Genomic DNA, 26,850 nt, shown 5'->3' with positions numbered 1-26,850 from the left:
ACAGGCATACAACATGTATCAACAAGCATACAACATGTATCAAATAAAATGTAACATGTATCAACTATTATACAACATGTATCAACTAATATACAACATGTATTAACTAGCATACAACATGTATCAACAAGCATACATCATGTATCAACTAACATACAACATGTATCAACTAGCATACAACATTCATCAACTAGCATACAACATGTATCAAATAAAATGTAACATATATCAACAAGCATACAACATGTATCAAATGACATGCAACATGAATCAACTAGCATACAACATGTATCAACTAACATACAACATGTATCAACTAGCATACAACATGTATCAACTAACATACAACATTCATCAACTAGCATACAACATGTATCTACAAGCATACAACATGTATCAACTAGCATACAACATGTATCAAATAAAATGCAACATGTATCAACTAGCATACAACATTTATCAACTAGCATACAACATGTATTAACTAGCATACAACATGTATCAACAAGCATACATCATGTATCAACTAGCATACAACCTGTATCAAATAATATATAACATGTATCAACTATTATACAACATGCATCAAGTAATATACAACATGTATCAACTAACATAAAACATGTATCAACTAGCATACAACATGTATCAACTAGCATACAACATGTATCAACTAACATACAACATCTATCAACTAGCATACAACATTCATCAACTAGCATACAACATGTATCAACAAGCATACAACATGTATCAAATAAAATGTAACATATATCAACAAGCATACAACATGTATCAAATGACATGCAACATGAATCAACTAGCATACAACATGTATCAACTAACATACAACATGTATCAACTAGCATACAACATGTATCAACTAACATACAACATGTATCAACTGGCATACAATATGTATCAACTAACATACAAAATATATCAATTAGCATAAAACGTGTATCAGCTAGCATACGACATGTATCAACTAGCATACAACATGTATCAACTAGCATACAACATTCATCAACAGGCATACAACATGTATCAACAAGCATACAACATGTATCAAATAAAATGTAACATGTATCAACTATTATACAACATGTATCAACTAATATACAACATGTATTAACTAGCATACAACATGTATCAACAAGCATACATCATGTATCAACTAACATACAACATGTATCAACTAGCATACAACATTCATCAACTAGCATACAACATGTATCAACAAGCATACAACATGTATCAAATAAAATGTAACATATATCAACAAGCATACAACATGTATCAAATGACATGCAACATGAATCAACTAGCAAACAACATGTATCAACTAACATACAACATGTATCAACTAGCATACAACATGTATCAACTAACATACAACATTCATCAACTAGCATACAACATGTATCTACAAGCATACAACATGTATCAACTAGCATACAACATGTATCAAATAAAATGCAACATGTATCAACTAGCATACAACATTTATCAACTAGCATACAACATGTATTAACTAGCATACAACATGTATCAACAAGCATACATCATGTATCAACTAGCATACAACCTGTATCAAATAATATATAACATGTATCAACTATTATACAACATGCATCAAGTAATATACAACATGTATCAACTAACATAAAACATGTATCAACTAGCATACAACATGTATCAACTAGCATACAACATGTATAAACTAACATACAACATGTATCAACTAGCATACAACATTCATCAACTAGCATACAACATGTATCAACAAGCATACAACATGTATCAAATAAAATGTAACATATATCAACAAGCATACAACATGTATCAAATGACATGCAACATGAATCAACTAGCATACAACATGTATCAACTAACATACAACATGTATCAACTAGCATACAACATGTATCAACTAACATACAACATTCATCAACTAGCATACAACATGTATCTACAAGCATACAACATGTATCAACTAGCATACAACATGTATCAAATAAAATGCAACATGTATCAACTAGCATACATCATTTATCAACTAGCATACAACATGTATTAACTAGCATACAACATGTATCAACAAGCATACAACCTGTATCAAATAATATATAACATGTATCAACTATTATACAACATGCATCAAGTAATATACAACATGTATCAACTAACATAAAACATGTATCAACTAGCATACAACATGTATCAACTAGCATACAACATGTATAAACTAGCATACAACATTCATCAACTAGCATACAACATGTATCAACAAGCATACAACATGTATCAAATAAAATGTAACATATATCAACAAGCATACAACATGTTTCAAATGACATGCAACATGAATCAACTAGCATACAACATGTATCAACTAATATACAACATGTATCAACTAGCATACAACATGTATCAACTAACATACAACATGTATCAACTGGCATACAATATGTATCAACTAACATACAAAATATATCAATTAGCATAAAACATGTATCAGCTAGCATACGACATGTATCAACTAGCATACAACATGTATCAACTAGCATAAAACATATATCAGCTAGCATACGACATGTATCAACTAGCATACAACATTTATCAACAAGCATACAACATGTATCAACTAGCATACAACATGTATCAAATAAAATGTAACATGTATCAACTATTATACAACATGTACCAACTATATACAACATGTATCAACTAACATACAACATGTATCAACTAGCATACAACATGTATCAACTAACATACAACATGTATCAACTAGCATACAACATTCATCAACTAGCATAAAACATGTAACAACTCGCATACAACATATCACCTATCATACAACATGTATCAACTAACATACAACATGTATCAACAAGCATACAACATGTATCATCTAGCATACAACATTTTTCAAATAACATACATGTATCAACTAATATACAACATGTATCAACTAACATACAACATGTATCAACTAACATACAACATATATTATTGAACATACAGCATGTATCAAATAGCATTCAACATGTGTTATCTAGCATACAACATGTATCAACTATTATACAACATGTACCAAGTATATACAACATGTATCAACTAACATACAACATGTATCAACTAGCATACAACATGTATCAACTAGCATGCAACATGTATCAACTAGCATACAACATGTATCAACTAACATACAACATGTATCATTGAACATACAGCATGTATCAAATAGCATGCAACATGTATTATCTAGCATACAACATGTATCAACTAGCATACAACATTCATCAACTAGCATACAACATGTATCAACAAGCATACAACATGTATCAAATAATATGTAACATATATTAACAAGCATACAACATGTATCAAATGACATGCAACATGAATCAACTAGCATACAACATGTATCAACTAACATACAACATGTATCAACTAGCATACAACATGTATCAACTAACATACAACATTCCTCAACTAGCATACAACATGTATCTACAAGCATACAACATGTATCAACTAGCATACAACATGTATCAAATAAAATGCAACATGTATCAACTAGCATACAACATGTATTAACTAGCATACAACATGTATCAACAAGCATACATCATGTATCAACTAGGATACAACCTGTATCAAATAATATATAACATGTATCAACTATTATACAACATGCATCAAGTAATATACAACATGTATCAACTAACATAAAACATGTATCAACTAGCATACAACATGTATCAACTAGCATACAACATGTATAAACTAACATACAACATGTATCAACTAGCATACAACATTCATCAACTAGCATACAACATGTATCAACAAGCATACAACATGTATCAAATAAAATGTAACATATATCAACAAGCATACAACATGTATCAAATGACATGCAACATGAATCAACTAGCATACAACATGTATCAACATGTATCAACTAGCATACAACATGTATCAACTAACATACAACATTCATCAACTAGCATACAACATGTATCTACAAGCATACAACATGTATCAACTAGCATACAACATGTATCAAATAAAATGCAACATGTATCAACTAGCATACAACATTTATCAACTAGCATACAACATGTATCAACTAGCATACAAAATGTATCAACTAGCATACAGCATATATCAACTAGCATACAACATGTATCAACTAACATACAACATGTATCAAGTAGCATACAACTTGTACCAACTAACATACAACATTCATCAACTAGCATACAACATGTATCAACTAGCATACAACATGTATCAACCAATATACAACATGTATCAACTAACATACAACATGTATCAACTAGCATACAACATTTATCAAATGACATGCAACATGAATCAACTAGCATACAACATGTATCAACTAACATACAACATGTATCAACTAGCATACAACATGTATCAACTAACATACAACATGTATCAACTGGCATACATAATGTATCAACTAACATACAAAATATATCAACTAGCATAAAACATGTATCAGCTAGCATACGACATGTATCAACTAGCATACAACATGTATCAACTAGCATACAACATTCATCAACAGGCATACAACATGTATCAACAAGCATACAACATGTATCAAATAAAATGTAACATGTATCAACTATTATACAACATGTATCAACTAATATACAACATGTATTAACTAGCATACAACATGTATCAACAAGCATACATCATGTATCAACTAACATACAACATGTATCAACTAGCATACAACATTCATCAACTAGCATACAACATGTATCAACAAGCATACAACATGTATCAAATAAAATGTAACATATATCAACAAGCATACAACATGTATCAAATGACATGCAACATGAATCAACTAGCATACAACATGTATCAACTAACATACAACATGTATCAACTAGCATACAACATGTATCAACTAACATACAACATGTATCAACTGGCATACAATATGTATCAACTAACATACAAAATATATCAACTAGCATAAAACATGTATCAGCTAGCATACGACATGTATCAACTAGCATACAACATGTATCAACTAGCATACAACATTCATCAACAGGCATACAACATGTATCAACAAGCATACAACATGTATCAAATAAAATGTAACATGTATCAACAAGCATACATCATGTATCAACTAACATACAACATGTATCAACTAGCATACAACATTCATCAACTAGCATACAACATGTATCAACAAGCATACAACATGTATCAAATAAAATGTAACATATATCAACAAGCATACAACATGTATCAAATGACATGCAACATGAATCAACTAGCATACAACATGTATCAACTAACATACAACATGTATCAACTAGCATACAACATGTATCAACTAACATACAACATTCATCAACTAGCATACAACATGTATCTACAAGCATACAACATGTATCAACTAGCATACAACATGTATCAAATAAAATGCAACAAGTATCAACTAGCATACAACATTTATCAACTAGCATACAACATGTATTAACTAGCATACAACATGTATCAACAAGCATACATCATGTATCAACTAGCATACAACCTGTATCAAATAATATATAACATGTATCAACTATTATACAACATGCATCAAGTAATATACAACATGTATCAACTAACATAAAACATGTATCAACTAGCATACAACATGTATCAACAAGCATACAACATGTATCAAATAAAATGTAACATATATCAACAAGCATACAACATGTATCAAATGACATGCAACATGAATCAACTAGCATACAACATGTATCAACTAACATACAACATGTATCAACTAGCATACAACATGTATCAACTAACATACAATATGTATCAACTGGCATACAATATGTATCAACTAACATACAAAATATATCAACTAGCATAAAACATGTATCAGCTAGCATACGACATGTATCAACTAGCATACAACATGTATCAACTAGCATACAACATATATCAGCTAGCATACGACATGTATCAACTAGCATACAACATTTATCAACAAGCATACAACATGTATCAACTAGCATACAACATGTATCAAATAAAATGTAACATGTATCAATTATTATACAACATGTACCAAGTATATACAACATGTATCAACTAACATACAACATGTATCAACTAGCATACAACATGTATCAACTAACATACAACATGTATCAACTAGCATACAACATTCATCAACTAGCATAAAACATGTAACAACTCGCATACAACATATCACCTATCATACAACATGTATCAACTAACATACAACATGTATCAACAAGCATACAACATGTATCATCTAGCATACAACATTTTTCAAATAACATACATGTATCAACTAATATACAACATGTATCAACTAACATACAACATGTATCAACTAACATACAACATATATTATTGAACATACAGCATGTATCAAATAGCATTCAACATGTATTATCTAGCATACAACATGTATCAAGTAGCATACAACATGTATCAACTAGCAAACAACATTTTTCAAATAACATACATGTATCAACTATTATACAACATGTATCAACTAACATACAACATGTATCATTCAACATACAGCATGTATCAAATAGCATGCAACATGTATTATCTAGCATACAACATGTATCAACTATTATACAACATGTACCAACTATATACAACATGTATCAACTAACATACAACATGTATCAACTAGCATACAACATGCATCAACTAGCATGCAACATGTATCAACTAGCATACAACATGTATCAACTAACATACAACATGTATCATTGAACATACAGCATGTATCAAATAGCATGCAACATGTATTATCTAGCATACAACATGTATCAACTAGCATACAACATTCATCAACTAGCATACAACATGTATCAACAAGCATACAACATGTATCAAATAAAATGTAACATATATCAACAAGCATACAACATGTATCAAATGACATGCAACATGAATCAACTAGCATACAACATGTATCAACTAACATACAACATGTATCAACTAGCATACAACATGTATCAACTAACATACAACATTCATCAACTAGCATACAACATGTATCTACAAGCATACAACATGTATCAACTAGCATACAACATGTATCAAATAAAATGCAACATGTATCAACTAGCATACAACATGTATTAACTAGCAAACAACATGTATCAACAAGCATACATCATGTATCAACTAGCATACAACCTGTATCAAATAATATATAACATGTATCAACTATTATACAACATGCATCAAGTAATATACAACATGTATCAACTAACATAAAACATGTATCAACTAGCATACAACATGTATCAACTAGCATACAACATGTATCAACTAACATACAACATGTATCAACTAGCATACAACATTCATCAACTAGCATACAACATGTATCAACAAGCATACAACATGTATCAAATAAAATGTAACATATATCAACAAGCATACAACATGTATCAAATGACATGCAACATGAATCAACTAGCATACAACATGTATCAACTAACATACAACATGTATCAACTAGCATACAACATGTATCAACTAACATACAACATTCATCAACTAGCATACAACATGTATCTACAAGCATACAACATGTATCAACTAGCATACCTCATGTATCAAATAAAATGCAACATGTATCAACTAGCATACAACATTTATCAACTAGCATACAACATGTATTAACTAGCATACAACATGTATCAACAAGCATACATCATGTATCAACTAGCAAACAACCTGTATCAACCAATATACAACATGTATCAACTAACATACAACATGTTTCAACTAGCATACAACATGTTTCAAATAACATGCAACATGTATCAACTAACATACAACATGTATCAACTAGCATACAACATGAATCAAATAAAATGCAACATGTATCAACTAGCATACAACATTTATCAACTAGCATACAACATGTATCAACTAGCATACAAAATGTATCAACTAGCATACAACATATATCAACTAGCATACAACATGTATCAACTAACATACAACATGTATCAAGTAGCATACAACTTGTATCAACTAACATACAACATTCATCAACTAGCATACAACATGTATCAACTAGCATACAACATGTATCAACCAATATACAACATGTATCAACTAACATACAACATGTATCAACTAGCATACAACATGTTTCAAATAACATGCAACATGTATCAACTAACATACAACATGTATCAACTAGCATAGAACATGTATCAACCAACATACAACATTCATCAACTAGCATACACCATGTATCTACAAACATTCAACATGTTTCAACTAGCATACAACATGTATCAAATAAAATGCAACATGTATCAACTAGCATACAACATTTATCAACTAGCATTCAACATGTATCAACTAGCATACAAAATGTATCAACTAGCATACAACATATATCAACTAGCATACAACATGTATCAACTAACATACAACATGTATCAAGTAGCATACAACTTGTATCAACTAACATACAACATTCATCAACTAGCATACAACATGTATCAACAAGCATACAACATGTATCAACTAGCATACAACATGTATCAACCAATATACAACATGTATCAACTAACATACAACATGTTTCAACTAGCATACAACATGTTTCAAATAACATGCAACATGAATCAACTAACATACAACATGTATCAACTAGCATAGAACATGTATCGTCTAGCATACAATATGTATCAACTAACATACAACATGTATCAACTAGCATACAACATGTATCAACTAGCATACAACATGTATCAACTAGCATACAACATGTATCTACAAGCATACAACATGTATCAACTAGCATACAACATGTATCAAATAAAATGCAACATGTATCAACTAGCATACAACATTTATCAACTAGCATACAACATGTATTAACTAGCATACAACATGTATCAACAAGCATACATCATGTATCAACTAGCATACAACCTGTATCAAATAATATATAACATGTATCAACTATTATACAACATGTATCAAGTAATATACAACATGTATCAACTAACATAAAACATGTATCAACTAGCATACAACATGTATCAACTAGCATACAACATGTATCAACTAACATACAACATGTATCAACTAGCATACAACATTCATAAACTAGCATACAACATGTATCAACAAGCATACAACATGTATCAAATAAAATGTAACATATATCAACAAGCATACAACATATATCAAATGACATGCAACATGAATCAACTAGCATACAACATGTATCAACTAACATACAACATGTATCAACTAGCATACAACATGTATCAACTAACATACAACATTCATCAACTAGCATACAACATGTATCTACAAGCATACAACATGTATCAACTAGCATACAACATGTATCAAATAAAATGCAACATGTATCAACTAGCATACAACATTTATCAACTAGCATACAACATGTATCAACTAGCATACAAAATGTATCAACTAGCATACAACATATATCAACTAGCATACAACATGTATCAACTAACATACAACATGTATCAAGTAGCATACAACTTGTATCAACTAACATACAACATTCATCAACTAGCATACAACATGTATCAACTAGCATACAACATGTATCAACCAATATACAACATGTATCAACTAACATACAACATGTATCAACTAGCATACAACATGTTTCAAATAACATGCAACATGTATCAACTAACATACAACATGTATCAACTAGCATACAACATGTATCAACTAACATACAACATTCATCAACTAGCATACAACATGTATCTACAAACATTCAACATGTATCAACTAGCATACAACATGTATCAAATAAAATGCAACATGTATCAACTAGCATACAACATTTATCAACTAGCATTCAACATGTATCAACTAGCATACAAAATGTATCAACTAGCATACAACATATATCAACTAGCATACAACATGTATCAACTAACATACAACATGTATCAAGTAGCATACAACCTGTATCAACTAACATACAACATTCATCAACTAGCATACAACATGTATCAACAAGCATACAACATGTATCAACTAGCATACAACATGTATCAACCAATATACAACATGTATCAACTAACATACAACATGTTTCAACTAGCATACAACATGTTTCAAATAACATGCAACATGTATCAACTAACATACAACATGTATCAACTAGCATACAACATGTATCGACTAGCATACAACATGTATCAACTAACATACAACATGTATCAACTAGCATACAACATGTATCAACTAGCATACAATATGTATCAACTAGCATACAACATGTATCAACTAGCATACAAGACCAAAATCAAGGAAATGTAAGAGTCAGTACTCAATATATGCATGAAGACAGAACAGTGTGGTTGACAGGACAATACACACATGCTAGAGACTAACCGAGTTACCAGACAACATACAAGAGTAGAGGATCAGCAGTACAGTCAGTCTAGTCATGATAAATCCATGTGTCCTAGCCCCTCCACTTTCTGACAGAATGCCATTATCTCCTCTGGTGTAGAACAATCATTTCTCTCCACAAGCCATTAAATATGACAGGGGCAGGACCGTAGATTAATCTGGAAAGGTAATAGACGTTTAGCTGTGAATCTGCCAGGAGCAGGACAAACCAGTGGCACACAGCACACCAACCTACCAGACATGGGGCGTACAGCAGGGATCATCAACTAGATTTTGCTGCTGGCCGAAGTTTTCTTGAGGGGATTAATCATTTCAAACCTTGCTTACATTTCTATATGATCTCTCTAATATGCGTGGGAATACTTAGGAACAGATTTCTTTCACGGAGCTGATTTCCTGCTGTTTTCACAGTCAATGTCCAACAATGAAAAATATAAATATATAATAATAATAATAATAATAATAATAATAATAATAATAATAATAATAATAATAATAATAATAATAATAATAATAATAGCAATTTTTTTTTTAATTAAAAGAAAGAAAACTTGGCGGGCCAAATAAAACCACCAGTTGGGGAACCCTGACGTATGCATAGACAGGCATGTCAAATACCTATACACATTCTTAATCACATAAAATCAAGACTAAAAGCGTTCACACATAGACAATTCATATAGTTAAAATGGCCACAATGTAATATGGATGTAAGATTGTGTGTGACCCCCTTTCTGGGGTCTGCTATCTCCTGATCTATGAGGAAGGAGGTCTGACATATCCTGCTCCAGGAGGTCTGAAATCTCCTGCTCTATGAGAAGGTCTGATATCTCCTGCTCTATGAGGAGGTCTGATATCTCATGCTCTAGGAGGTATTTTATCTCCTGCTCTAGGAGGTCTGATATCTCCTGCTCTAGGAGGAGGTATAATATATCCTGCTCTAGGAGGAGGTCTGATATCTCCTGCTCTAGGAGGTCTGATATCTCCTGCTCTAGTAGGTCTGATATCTCCTGCTCTAGGAGGAGATCTGATATCTCCTGCTTTAAGAGGTCTGATATCTCCTGCTCTAGGTCTGATATCTCCTGCTCAATGAGATCTGATATCTCCTGCTTTAGGAGGTCTGATATCTCCTGCTCTAGGAGGTCTGATATATCCTGCTCTAGGAGGTCTGATATTTTCCACTCTAGGAGGTCTGATATATCCTGCTCTAGGTGGTCTGATATCTTCTTCTCTAGGAGGAGGTCTGATACCTCCTGCTCTAGGAGGTCTGATATCTCCTGCTGTAGGAGGTTTGACATCTCCTGCTCTTGGAGGTTTGAAATCTCCTGCTCAAGGAGGTCTGATATTTCCTGCTCTAGGAGGAGTTCTGATATCTCCTGCTCTAGGAGGTCTGATATCTGATCTATCTATATAAACAGCCAGCACCACTGAACAGGACCTGTAGTCGAAGGAATTGTCTGTAGAGCTCCAAGACAGGATTTTGTCGAGGCACATACAGTGGGGAAAAAAAGTATTTAGTCAGCCACCAATTGTGCAAGTTCTCCCACTTAAAAAGATGAGAGAGGCCTGTAATTTTCATCATAGGTACACGTCAACTATGACAGACAAAATGAGAATTCTTTTTCCAGAAAATCACATTGTAGGATTTTTAATGAATTTATTTGCAAATTATGGTGGAAAATAAGTATTTGGTCAATAACAAAAGTTTCTCAATACTTTGTTATATACCCTTTGTTGGCAATGACACAGGTCAAACGTTTCCTGTAAGTCTTCACAAGGTTTTCACACACTGTTGCTGGTATTTTGGCCCATTCCTCCATGCAGATCTCCTCTAGAGCAGTGATGTTTTGGGGCTGTCGCTGGGCAACACGGACTTTCAACTCCCTCCAAAGATTTTCTATGGGGTTGAGATCTGGAGACTGGCTAGTGTTATGATTTAACTGGATAGAACCCAAATGCAGACAAGTACACCAAGCCAGAGAAGTTTTAACAGGTTTATTATAATGTTCAATAGTCCAGGTTTCCAATAAATGGGGAAGAGCAAGTCCAGGTTACAGGGAGGGTACAGATCCAGGTCAGGGCAGGTGTGGTACCGTAATGTCCTAGTGTCCGTGGTGAGTCCAAAGGAGAGGCCCGATAGTGGAGAGCAGGATGGTGGTGGCAGGAGTGAAGCGGAGGCAGGAGTCAGGTTCCAAATATCTGTGGCACAGGAGAAAAAGTAAATAACCAGTCCAAAAAACACAAGAGCGAAAACAGACAGGTTGAGTCGGCAGCGAGACTAACATGGTTGTCTTGACTATGATCTGACGATGAGTGGAAAGTTTGACCGGGTCTTAAAGGCTGAGGTGATTATGGTGAATGAGCTGCAGCTGGAACCCTGACTCCCGCACACCAGACTTCACTCCTGCAATCAAGGACAGACAGAGGGGAGGGGGAGAGCAGAGAGAGAGCTACCTAGCAGCAGTAGGCCTAACAGTACCCCCCCCTCTACGGACGCCACCTGGCGGCCGACGGGGTTTATCGGGATGTAACCTATGAAACTCTCGGACCAGATCAGGATCCACAATGAAGCTCCTGGGCACCCAGGAACGTTCCTCGGGACCATAACCCTCCCAATCCACCAGGTACTGGAAACCACGACCTCGGCGGCGAACATCCAGAAGTCGCCGGACAGTGTAGACCGGACCCCACCCACGATCTTGGGCGGAGGAGGGGGACGAGAGAGGCGGGCACAAAGGGCTAACCGACACAGGCTTAATCTGGGAAACATGAAAGGTGGAATGAACCCGTAGAGGGAGGCAGGAAGCTGTAGCTTAACCGCGCAGGGGTTAACAATAGACAGTATCTTGAACGGTCCTATAAAACGAGGCGCCATCTTCTTAGACTCCACCTTCAATGGAAGGTCCCGTGACTTCAGCCATACCTCTTGACCAGGAGAGTAACCGGGAGCCTGGGACCGGTGACGGTTGGCTTGCCTCTGCATGTACGCCGAAGCTCGGGACAGAGCTACCCTGGCCTTCCTCCAGACCTTGAAGCAGCGGCGCATGTGGGACTGCACCGAGGGTACCGCAAGTTCCCTCTCTTGGGAAGGGAACAGGGAGGTTGATAACCCAGAGCACACAGAAAAGGAGACAAACCAGAGGAAGCGTTAGTCAAGGTGTTATGAGCATATTCCACCCAGGGGAGCATGGAGCTCCATGACCCAGGGTTAGACCCAGTGACACAGCGAAGAGCGGTCTCCATCTCCTGGTTCGCTCTCTCGGCTTGCCCGTTGGTCTGGGGGTGATATCCAGAGGACAGGCTGGATGTAATGCCCAAAGCTTTACAGAAAGCTTTCCACACCTGGGAGACAAACTGGGGACCCCTGTCAGAGACAATATCCGTGGGTAGACCATGAGAGCGGAACACATGTTCAACCAAAATATCAGCCGTCTCTCTGGCAGTGGGCAGTTTAGGTAGGCCCAAAAATGAGCGAACTTAGAAAAACTATCAATCACCGTAAGAATGACAGTCTTACCAGATGAGGGGGAAGTCCAGTGACAAAATCCATAGCGATATGCGACCAGGGCCGGCTGGGTATAGGTAGAGGTCGTAGATGACCAGCGCTGGCCTGGGTGGAGTTTTTACTTCGTGCACATACCGTACAAGCAGCAATGAAGGCTCGAGTGTCCGCCTCCATCGTGGCCCACCAGAACTTCCGTCGCACAAAGTCAAGGGTCCGCGAAACTCCAGGGTGACAGGTAAGGGGAGACGAGTGAGCCCACTGAAGTACCTGGGAGCGAGCAGACTCAGGGACAAACATCCGGTTAGGAGGACCCCTCCCAGGGTCAGCTTGCTGATGTTGAGCCTGTCTAACAATCCCCTCGATGTCACATGTGATGACTGCAATACTGCAGGTAGGAGGCAAAATGGGTTCAGGGTTACTACCAGTATCAACAGCCGAATGAACACGAGACAGGGCGTCAGGCTTGACGTTGCGTGACCCAGGACGGTAAGACAGAGAAAAATTGAATCTCCCAAAAAATAGTGCCCACCTGGCTTGACGGGGGTTGAGCTGCTTCGCTGACTGGAGGTAAGCCAGATTCTTATGATCCGTCCAAACGATGAAGGGTTGTTCCGCCCCTCCAACCAATGTCGCCACTCCTCGAGAGCCAGCTTAACGGCGAGCAGTTCACGATTTCCAACATCATAATTCCTCTCTGCCTGAGAAAGTTTCCTTGAGAGAAAAGCACAGGGATGCAGTTTGTTATCTTCAGGAGAACGTTGTGACAACACTGCACCTACCCCAGTGTCGGATGCATCCACCTCCACGACAAACTGGCGGTCGGGGTCCGGCTGCATCAGAATGGGAGCCGAGGCGAAGCGATGTTTCAGTTCTTCGAACGCTGATTCGGCCCCTTCATTCCAAGCGAACGGTCGTGAGATGGAGGTGAGAGCGGTGAGTGGCGCCGCAATGCGGCTGTAGTCCTTGATGAACCTCCTATAGAAGTTCGCAAACCCCAGGAATCGTTGAAGTTGTTTGCGGGTAGAGGGAGCTGGCCAGTCCGTGACAGCAGAGATCTTAGCTGGGTCCATCCGCAGCTCCCCCTGAGCTATGATGTAACCCAAAAAGAGGTCTCAGACACATGAAATTCACATTTCTCCATCTTCACAAACAGTTTGTTCTCCAACAACCTTTGCAACACCTGGCGCACATGCAGTTCATGTTCCTGGGAGGACTCTGAGAAAATCAAGATATCATCCAGATAGACAAAAACAAACCGATTCAACATGTCCCGAAGGACATCATTGACTAGTGCCTGAAAAACAGCAGGGGCATTAGACAACCCAAAAGGCATAACCCGATACTCAAAATGTCCCAAGGGTGTGTTGAAGGCAGTCTTCCATTCATCACCCTTACGAATGCGCACCAGGTGATACGCATTTCATAGATCCAGTTTCGTAAAGATGGTAGCACCATGAAGGAGGGGAAAAGCAGAATTAATCAAAGGCAGAGAATACTTGTTCTTAATGGTGATGTTGTTAAGTCCACGGTAATCAATACAGGGTCTGAGGGTCTTATCCTTCTTAGCAACAAAAAGAATCCCGCTCCTACAGGTGACGAGGAAGGACGCATAATACCTGCCGCCAAGGAGTCCCGAATGTAGTTCTCCATAGCCTCCGTCTCCGGCCGGGAGAGATTGTACAGGCGACTGCTGGGGGAGCGGGGCTCCTGGCTGGAGGTCAATGGCGCAGTCGTAAGGCCGGTGAGGAGGAAGAGAAGTAGCTCTGTGTTTGCAGAAAACGGATGCCAGGTCATGATACACGTCAGGAACAGCGGAAAGATCCATGGACTCCAGTGGAGGTTGAGGCACAGTACTGGCAGGAGTCTGAGCAGAACACAAACAATTCACATGACAAAAAGTGCTCCATGAAACAATGCTACCTGTCACCCAATCAATGTGTGGATTGTGTTTTATGAGCCAGGGGATACCAAGGACCAGGGGAGTCTGTGGGCAGTCGATAATATGGAATTGAATGTTCTCCTGATGATTTCCCGACACTCTAAGACAAACAGGAACAGTCTGATGGGTAATGCGGGTCAACAATTGTCCATTTAGACCCTTAGCCTGCAGCGGACAGTCCATAGGAACAGTCTCCAAATCCATTTGTTGAGCCCACTCTCTATCCAAAAGCTTTCGTCGGCACCAGAGTCAATCAGCGCACTAACAGAGAAATTCTGGGACTGCCACTGGAGGGATGCCTGGAGCAGAATGCGGGGAGAAGAGGAAGAATCCGCTGCTCGGCTCACCAAAACTTCTCCCATAAATGATGAGCCGGCCCTTTTCCCCGGACGAACTGGGCAGGAAGGAACGAAATGACCAGCTTCTCCACAATACAGGCAGACCCGAGCCTGAATACGACGTGCACGCTCCTCTGAGGACAACCGTGCACGACCCACCTCCATGGCTTCGGGTTCAGTCCTCCTCGTATCGACTCGGGAAGACACGGCTCTCTCCGTAGAGACGATGCAGGGAGGAGTCTGTTGATGACAGACAGGTTGCTTGGAACTAACACTCCTCTCCCGGCGGCGCTCCCGAATCCGATTATCCAACCTGATAGTGAGTGAAATAAGATTATCCAGCGTAGGCGATTCATCATATGACACCAATTCATCTTTTAAGGTCTCAGACAAAGCATTGATGAACACTCCTTGTAATGCCTCGTCATTCCAACCACTCACTGCTGCTAAAGTCCGAAACTCCACTGCCATCTCCGCCACACTACGAGCCCCCTGCCGAAGAGAAAACAGCCGTTTCGCAGCCTCCTTGCCTCGTGCGGGGTGGTCAAAAACCTTCCTCATCTCCGTGGTGAAGGCAACGTAAGCGTTGCAAATGTCCGACTGACTCTCCCAGACCGCGGATCCCCAGGCACGAGCGGAACCGCTAGTAGAGTTGATAAGGTAGGCAATACGGGCTCTTTCTGAGGCGTAGGTGAGGGGCTGTTGTTCAAACACTAACGAGCATTGAGTCAAAAAATCGCCACAGGTTCCCATGTTCCCGTCATAGCGCTCTGGAGCAGGAACAAAAGGCTCTCTGATCTGGGCTGAAGGGGTAGTAAGGGCAGATACTTGATTGGAGAGTAATTGAACCTGATTAAGCAGCACCTGACTGTCCTCAGCAATCGTTTTAAACAGGGTATCATGTTGGCCAAGTAAAATGCCCTGATTGGCTATGGCAGTCCAAATTTGAGTGCACTCTGGGGTGGTATCCGAGCTACTGTCTGCTGGGTTCATGTTGGTCAGATCATACTGTTATGATTTAACTGGATAGAACCCAAATGCAGACAAGTACACCAAGCCAGAGAAGTTTTAACAGGTTTATTATAATGTTCAATAGTCCAGGTTTCCAATAAATGGGGAAGAGCAAGTCCAGGTTACAGGGAGGGTACAGATCCAGGTCAGGGCAGGTGTGGTACCGTAATGTCCTAGTGTCCGTGGTGAGTCCAAAGGAGAGGCCCGATAGTGGAGAGCAGGATGGTGGTGGCAGGAGTGAAGCGGAGGCAGGAGTCAGGTTCCAAATATCTGTGGCACAGGAGAAAAAGTAAATAACCAGTCCAAAAAACACAAGAGCGAAAACAGACAGGTTGAGTCGGCAGCGAGACTAACATGGTTGTCTTGACTATGATCTGACGATGAGTGGAAAGTTTGACCGGGTCTTAAAGGCTGAGGTGATTATGGTGAATGAGCTGCAGCTGGAACCCTGACTCCCGCACACCAGACTTCACTCCTGCAATCAAGGACAGACAGAGGGGAGGGGGAGAGCAGAGAGAGAGCTACCTAGCAGCAGTAGGCCTAACAGCTAGGCCACTCCAGGACCTTGAAATGCTTCTTACGAAGCCACTCCTTCGTTGCCCGGGCGGTGTGTTTGGGATCATTGTCATGCTGAAAGACCCAGCCACGTTTCATCTTCAATGCCCTTGATGATGGAAGGAGGTTTTCACTCAAAATCTCACGATACATGGCCCCATTCATTCTTTCCTTTACACGGATCAGTCGTCCTGGTCCCTTTGCAGAAAAACAGCCCCAAAGCATGATGTTTCCACCCCCATGCTTCACATTAGGTATGGTGTTCTTTGGATGCAACTCAGCATTCTTTGTTCTCCAAACACGACGAGTTGAGTTTTTACCAAAATGTTATATTTTGGTTTCATCTGACCATATGACATTCTCCCAATCCTCTTCTGGATCATCCAAATGCACTCTAGCAAACTTCAGATGGGCCTGGACATGTACTGGCTTAAGCAGGGGGACACGTCTGGCACTGCAGAATTTGAGTCCCTGGCGGCGTAGTGTGTTACTGATGGTAGGCTTTGATACTTTGGTCCCAGCTCTCTGCAGGTCATTCACTAGGTCCCCTGTGTGGTTCTGGGATTTTTGCTCACCGTTCTTGTGATCATTTTGACCCCACGGGGTGAGATCTTGCGTGGAGCCCCAGATCGAGGGAGATTATCAGTGGTCTTGTATGTCTTCCATTTCCTAATAATTGCTCCCACAGTTAATTTCTTCAAACCAAGCTGCTTACCTATTGCAGATTCAGTCTTCCCAGCCTGGTGCAGGTCTACAATTTTGTTTCTGGTGTCTTTTGACAGCTCTTTGGTCTTGGCCACAGTGGAGTTTGGAGTGTGACTGTTTGAGGTTGTGGACAGGTGTCTTTTATACTGATAACAAGTTCAAACAGGTGCCATTAATACAGGTAACGAGTGGAGGACAGAGGAGCCTCTTAAAGAAGAAGTTACAGGTCTGTGAGAGCCAGAAATCTTGCTTGTTTGTAGGTGACCAAATACTTATTTTCCACCATAATTTGCAAATAAATTCATTAAAAATCCTACAATGTGATTTTCTGGATTTTTTTTCCTCAATTTGTCTGTCATAGTTGACGTGTACCTATGATGAAAATTACAGGCCTCTCTCATCTTTTTAAGTGGGAGAACTTGCACAATTGGTGGCTGACTAAATACTTTTTTCCCCCACTGTATCTGGAGAAGGGTACCAAAACATTTCTGCATCATTGAAGGTCCCCAAGAGCACAGTGGCCTCCATCATTGTTAAATGGAATAAGTTTGGAACAACCAACAGTCTTCCTAGAGCTGGCTGCCCAGCCAAACTGAGCAATCGGGGGAGAAGGGCCTTGGTCAGTGTGGTGACCAAGAACCCGATGGTCACTCTGACAGAGCTCCAGAGTTTGTCTGTGAAGATGGGAGAACCTTCCAGAAGTACAACCATCTCTGCAGCACTCCACCAATCATGCCTTTATGGTAGAGTGGCCAGACGGAAGCCACTCCTCAGTAAAAGGCACATGGCAGCCTGCTTGGAGTTTGCCAAAACGCACCTAAAGGACTCTCAGACCATGAGAAACAAGACTCTGGTCTGATGAAACAAAGATTGAACTCTTTGGCCTGAATGCCAACCGTCACGTCTGGAGGAAACCTGGCACCATCGCTACGGTGAAGCATGGTGGTGGCAGCATCATGCTGTGGAGATGTTTTTCAGCGGCAGGGACTGGGAGACTAGTCAGGATCGAGGGAAAGATGAACAGAGCAAAGTACAGAGAGATCCTTAATGAAAATATGCTCCAGAGCACTCAGGAGCTCAGACTGGGGCTAAGGTTCACCTTCCAACAGCACAACAACCCTAAGCACACAGCCAAGACAACGCAGGAGTGGCTTCGGGACAAGTCTCTGAATGTCCTTGAGTGGCCCAACCAGAGCCCGGACTTGAACCATATCGAACATCTCTGGAGAGACCTGAAAATAGTTGTGCACCTACGCTCCCCATCCAACCTGACAGAGCTTGAGAGGATCTGCAGAGAAGAATGGGAGAAACTCCCCAAATTCAGGTGTGCCAAGCTTGTAGCGTCATACCCAACACGGCTCGAGGCAGTAATCGCTGCCAACTGTGCTTCAACAAAGTACTGAGTAAAGGGTCTGAATACTTATGTAAATGTTATATTTCCGTTTCTTATTTTTAATTAATTTTGTAAAAAATCTAAAAACCTGTTTTTGCTTTGTCATTATGGGGCATTGTGTGTAGATTGATGAGGGGGAGAAAAAAAAAAAACTATTTAATCCATGTTAGAATAAGGCTGTAAAATTAAAAAATGTGGAAAAAGTCAAGGGGTCTGAATACTTTCTGAATGCACTGTATTGCACTACTCTTTGACCCACAGGGCCTAAATAAATGAAATGAAATCAATATTTATTTATACAGCACATTTCAGACACGCAATGCAACGCAATGTGCTTCACCCCAACAACAAATCAATGAAAATAAAAATGTTTATATTTACTAAGTTCTTTTTTTATGACAATAAAAACTGAATGACTTAAAAGCACCCTAAGGAAAAGCAAAGCTAAAAAGGTGTGTTTTATGATCTCTTTTAATGTCTACAGTTTCGGCCCCCCTAAGGTTCTCTGGCAGGATATTCCAGAGGCTGGGGGCATAAAAACTAAAGGCTAATGCCTCTTGGTCCTTGACCAATTGGTTAGAGGGCTGTAAAACGGCAGCCATCTTCTCCGGAGCCATCCGAACTTAGTCCTAGACCAGTGCCAGAGGACCTAAGGGATCTACTGGGGACATAACTTAAAAGCATGTCTGACATGTACTGGGGTGCACCACCGTGGATTGATTTAAAAACCAATAGAATAATCTTAAATGTATTCTAAAACTCACAGGCAGGTAGTGCAAAGACCTTAACACCGGTGTAATGTGTGCTCTCCATCTGGTCTTGGTCAGTACCCCTGCTGCAGCATTCTGTATGTTTTGCAGTTGACAAATGGCTTTCTTGGGTAGACCAGACAGTAGAGCATTACAGTAGTCAAGCCTGCTTGTAATAAAAGTATGGATGAGTCTCTCTATATCAGCCTGAGAGAGAAACAGCCGCACCTTGGCAATGTTCCTCGGGTGGTAAAAAGCTAGTTTGGTCACATTCCTAATGTGTGATTCGAAATTGAGTTCAGAATCTAAAATAACATCTAGGTTTTTTACTTGGTGTTTTATCTTTATTGCCCGTGAATTAAAATGTGCGGCCAGATTCTCTCTCTGTGCTTTGGCTCCAACAATAAGTACCTCGGTCTTGTCTTGGTTTAGCTGGAGGAAGTTGTGAGCCATCCAAGTATTTAAATCACTAATACATTCTAATAATTTATCCGTGGAGCTAAAATCCTTTGGTGACACAGAAATGTAAAGTTGTGTATCGTCTGCGTAGCAGTGAAAATCAATGCTGTGCTTTCTGATATTGCTGCCATGGGAGAACATATATAATCTGAACAGTACCGGACCCAAAACTGAACCTTCTGGAACGCCAAGTGATATGCATTTTGTGATGAGTGTGATAGAAGGAGTCAGCCGCAGGAGGGTAAATCACTGAATACAGAGTTTATTCCGTCGTACACAAATTGTGCTGGATAGCGACACGAAAACAGGCACAGGGGAAACTATCTACCCTGGCAATACACGGTACGGGATACTCCAACAATATACAGGCACAGGGGAAATATCTACCCCGGCAATACAAAGTGCGAGTAGCTCCACCGAGCTACACTACTCTCACAAATAACAATCACCCACAAGGACAAGGCAGGCAGAGGGAACACTTATACAGAGACTAATGAGGGGATAAGAACCAGGTGTGTGTTATTTACAAGACAAGACAAATGGAAAGATGATATGGAGCGGCAGTGGCTAGTAAGCCGGTGACGACGAACACCGAAGCCTGCCCGAACAAGGAGGGGAGGCAGCCTCGGCAGAAGTCGTGACAGTTTGGAATAATAACATATGGAATAAACAAAACGTACAGTCAATAACACAATAGAAAATGTATATACAGTGTGTGCAAATGTAGTAAGTTCTGGAAGGAAGACAATAAATAGGCCATTGTGCAAAATAATTACAATTTAGTATTAACACTGGAGTGATAGATGTGCAGAAGATCATGTGCAAATAGAGATACTGGGGTGCAAATGAGCAAAATAAATAACAATGTAAATAACAATATGGGGATGAGGTAGTTGGGTGGGCTAATTACAGATGGGCTGTGTACAGGTGCAGTGATCGTTAAGCTGCTCTGACAACTGATTCTTAAAGCTAGTGAGGGAGATAAGTGTCTCCAGCTTCAGAGATTTTTGCAGTTCGTTCCAGTCATTTGCAGCAGAGAACTGGAAGGAATAGCGGCCAAAGGAGGTATTGGCTTTGGGGATGACCAGTGAGATATACCTGCTGGAACGCATACTACGGGTGGGTGTTGTTTTGGTGACCAATGAGCTAAGATAAGGCAGGGATTTGCCTAGAAGAGATTTATAGATGACCTGGATCCAGTGGGTTTGGCGACGAATATGTAGTGAGGGCCAGCCAACAACAGCGTACAGGTCACAATGGTGGGTAGTATATGGGGCTTTGGTGACAAAACGGATGGCACTGTGATAGACTCCATCCAATTTGCTGAGTAGAGTGTTGGAAGCTATTTTGCAAATTACATCGCCAAAGTCAAGGATCGGTAGGATAGTCAGTTTTACGAGGGCATGTTTAGCAGCATGAGTGAAAGAGGCTTTGTTGCGAAATAGGAAGCCGATTCTAGATTTAACTTTGGATTGGAGATGCTTAATGTGAGTCTGGAAGGAGAGTTTACGGTCTAACCAGACACCTAGGTATTTGTAGTTGTCCACATATTCTAAGTCAGACCCGCCGAGAGTATTGATTCTCGTCGGGTGGGCGGGTGCAAGCAGTGTTCGATTGAAGAGCATGCATTTAGTTTTACTAGCGTTTAAGAGCAGTTGGAGGCCACGGAAGGAGTGTTGTATGGCATTGAAGCTCGTTTGGAGGTTTGTTAACACAGTGTCAAATGAAGGGCCAGATGTATACAAAATGGTGTTGTCTGCGTAGAGGTGGATCTGAGAGTCACCAGCAGCAAGAGTGACATCATTGATATACACAGAGAATAGAGTCAGCCCGAGAATTGAACCCTGTGGCACCCCCATAGAGACTGCCAGAGGTCCAGATAACAGGCCCTCCGATTTGACACATTTAACTCTATCTGAGAAGTAGTTGGTGAACCAGGCGAGGCAGTCATTTGAGAAACCAAATCTTATCGTCCCCTTGTTCAGTGATCGATAATCAATGCACGGGCGCAGATCGCCATCTTTCTTCTTCACAAAGAAGAAACTCGAGGAGGCGGGTGAAGTGGAGGTACATATATACCCCTGGCCCAGGGACTCTGTGACGTATGTTTCGATAACCTCCGTTTCAGCCTGCGACAGAGGGTACACATGACTCCTGGGAGGTACTGCGTCTACCCAAAGGATTATCGCGCAATCCCCCGCCCGATGAGGTGGTAAGTTTGTCGCCTGCAATTTAGAAAACGTGTGCGCCAGATCATGGTATTCGGGGGGAATGCGCACGGTGGAGGTACCGTCTGGTCTTTCCACTGTGGTTGCACTAATGGAAACACCTAGACACCTACCCTGACACTCTCGCGACCACCCCGTGAGAACTCTCTGCGACCATGAGAAGGTGGGCTTGTGGAGTGCTAGCCAAGGGATACCTAATGCCACAGGGAAAGCAGGAGACTCAATAATAGAAAAACTAACCTGCTCACAATGAGTCTCCTGGGTGATCATGGTGACTGGTACAGTAACTTCCTTAACAAACCTGGACAAACTAAGACTTTCTCTGTGCTGAAAACCAGATAGGATTTCTTTTTTATACAGTTGGCACTTAAAAAATCATTTAGCTTTTTGAACACTAATTTTTCCAGAATTTTGCTTAAGAATGGAAGGTTGGAGATTGGCCGAAAATTGCTAAGAGCTGAAGAATCTAGATTACTTTTCTTCAGAAGGAGTTTCACCATAGCAGTTTTTAGTGCAATGGGAAAAGTGCCTGTGAACAGGGAGTGGTTAACAATAGCTTGCACTTCTTCAGATATGCAATTAAAAACTGTTTTGCAGAAGGTGGTGGGGAGGCAGGTAGAAGGCTTAAGTTGTGATATCACTTTCCTGAGCATGACTGTGTCAACCAGGGAAAATAAATCCATAGTTCTTTTGCATGGTAGGCTAGGGCACATATCATCAAACTTCTCATCATGTCTTGCTTGACTGATACCCAGCCTAATGTTTATCTTATCTCTGAAATATGCCCCAAACTCATCACATTTAGATGTGAAGGAAAGTTCACATAGGTTTGATCAGGCCATCAATGGTTGAGATGAGCACACTCAAATTATTCTGATTAGTAGTGAATAGCTTCCTCACTCATCCAAGGGGCTCTCCATTTGGATGTGGCCTTTTTTCAACAAAATCATCACAAGAGAAAGGCAGAATAGGCGATGGAGTATTGTATACACTCAATCAAATCTGTAGCAACTTGAACATTTTTTTATAATGGTTTAGTATTACCCTGTGCTATGGGCAACAGGGTAGTAAAATATACACAGTGGTGATCAGATAAAGCAACATCAACATTAGAGGATTTGTCAATAGAAAGCCCCTTGGTAATAACCAGGTCCAGAGTACGGCCGCGGTTATAAGTGGGCCCAGTAACATGTTGAATAAAGTCCATAAAGCTCAAAAGATTCATAAATTCAATGGCCTTGGAGTCAGTCGCTTTGTCAACATGAATATTAAAATCTCCCAACAATGATTTTATCATAGTTCTCAACGACAATAGACAATTCAGAGAAATAAGTAAAGAAAGTGGGGCAGTGCTTTGGTGGGCTATAGAGGGTTATGGCCAGCACTGTTGGCTGACATTTAAACAGTATAGCATGATGCTCAAAATACCCAAAGTCGCCAAATGAGATATCCTTACAGCTGAGAGCATTAGTAAAAATAGAGTCTGTCCCCCACCCTTTTTCCCTTTTCTGATAGAGTATGAAAAGCTGTAGTCCGCGGGGGGGCTTAAATAAAAGAGGCACTACTGTCACGCCCTGACTCTTATTTGTTGAGTCAGGGTGTGTATTTTCTATGTGGCGTAGATCTATGTTTAAAGTCTAGTATGTCTAGATCTATGTTGGCCGGTGTGGTTCCCAATCAGAGGCAGCTGTCGCTTGTTGTCTCTGATTGGGGACCATATTTAGGCGGCCTTTTGGCACTAGTGGGTTGTGGGATCTTGTTCCGTGTGAGGTTTGTTGTGTGTACCTTAGGACGTCACGTATCGTTGGTTTATTGTTTTGTCGTTGTGTTTATTCGTTAAATAAACATGTTTGCATATCACGCTGCGCCTTGGTCCGTCCCGTTTATGAACGATCGTGACAGAAGATCCCACCAGACCTGGACCAAGCAGTGTGCCGAGAAGGAGTAGAAAGGATGGACTTGGCAGGAGATGAGAGAGGATCTGGCAAGAAAGATGGAGGCCCTGATCAGGGTGGAGAGGCAACCCCAAGAACATTTTTTTGGGGGGGGCACACGGTGTGGACAACGAGGCAGCAGGAGGCCGCGACAGGGCGGATCTGCTGGTTAGGAGAGGAGGCCACCAGATTACGGGGGCTATTGGTTCAGAGGGAGCAGAAGGAAGGTGTAGAGGCACGGCGAGAGGAGCTGGTTAGGCAGCAGAAGGAGCGGGGGTTAATAAAGGAACCCAGTCCCGCTCCCCGCACTAAGCCAGTGGTGCGTGTTCCCAGTACGGCCCGACCCGTTCCTGCTCCTCGCACCAAGGCAGTGGTGCGCGTCGCCAGCCCGGCCCGGCCTGTTCCTGCTCCTCGCACCAAGCCAGTGGTGCGCGTCGCCAGCCCGGCCCGGCCTGTTCCTGCTCCTCGCCCCAAGCCAGTGGTGCGCGTCACCAGCCCGGCCCGGCCTGTTCCTGCTCCTCGCACCAGACCAGTGGTGCGTTTGTCCAGTCCGGCACGGCCCGTGCCCGGTCCACCGGTGCCTGGTCAGGTACCGGTCAGCTGCTCCACTCTGGAGCCAGAGCAGTCCGCTCCACCGGTGCCTGATCCAGTTCCGGTCAGCTGTTCCACTCTGGAGCCAGAGCAGTCCGCTCCGCCGGTGCCTGATCCAGCTCCGGTCAGCTGCTCCACTCCGGAGCCAGAGTAGTCCGCTCCACCGGTGCCTGATCCAGCTCCGGTCAGCGGCTCCACTCTGGAGCCAGAGCAGTCCGCTCCACCGGTGCCCAGTCCAGCTCCGGTCAGCGGCTCCAGTCCAGACCATGACGTCAGCCTCTCTCCAGGTTCGGGGTCTCCCACACCAGGGTCCAGACTGGGCCTGGCGTATCGTGGGAGGAAGGAGAAGGGAAGTAACACGCCGAGGTCCAGACCAGACCAGGGGTGCAACAGGGAGGCGGAGAGTGAGAGGTCATCACGCCCCGAGCCGGATCTGCCTCCGAGGCAGACTGCCCACCCGGCCCCTACCCTGTTATGTTTATGTTGTGCGGTCGGAGTCCGCACCTTTGGGGGGGGTACTGTCACGCCCTGACTCTGGGGACTCTTATTTGTTGAGTCAGGGTGTGTATTTTCTATGTGGTGTAGATCTATGTTTAAAGTCTAGTATGTCTAGATCTACGTTGGCCGGTGTGGTTCCCAATCAGAGGCAGCTGTCGCTCGTTGTCTCTGATTGGGGACCATACTTAGGCAGCCTTTTGGCACTAGTGGGTTGTGTGATCTTGTTTCCGTGTGAGGTTTGTTGTGTGTACCTTAGGACGTCACGTATCGTTGGTTTATTGTTTTGTCGTTGTGTTTATTCGTTAAATAAACATGTTTGCATATCACGCTGCGCCTTGGTCCGTCCCATTTATGAACGAACGCCAAAACTACAGTCTGAAGACAACCATGTTCACAAGAAAGGTTTTACTAGGGATTACTTTAACATTTAAAAGCGCCATATTCAATG

This window comes from Coregonus clupeaformis, chromosome 1, assembly GCF_020615455.1.
Source record: "Coregonus clupeaformis isolate EN_2021a chromosome 1, ASM2061545v1, whole genome shotgun sequence".
Taxonomy (NCBI): Eukaryota; Metazoa; Chordata; class Actinopteri; order Salmoniformes; family Salmonidae; genus Coregonus; species Coregonus clupeaformis.
Note: the sequence above shows the minus strand (reverse complement) of the source record.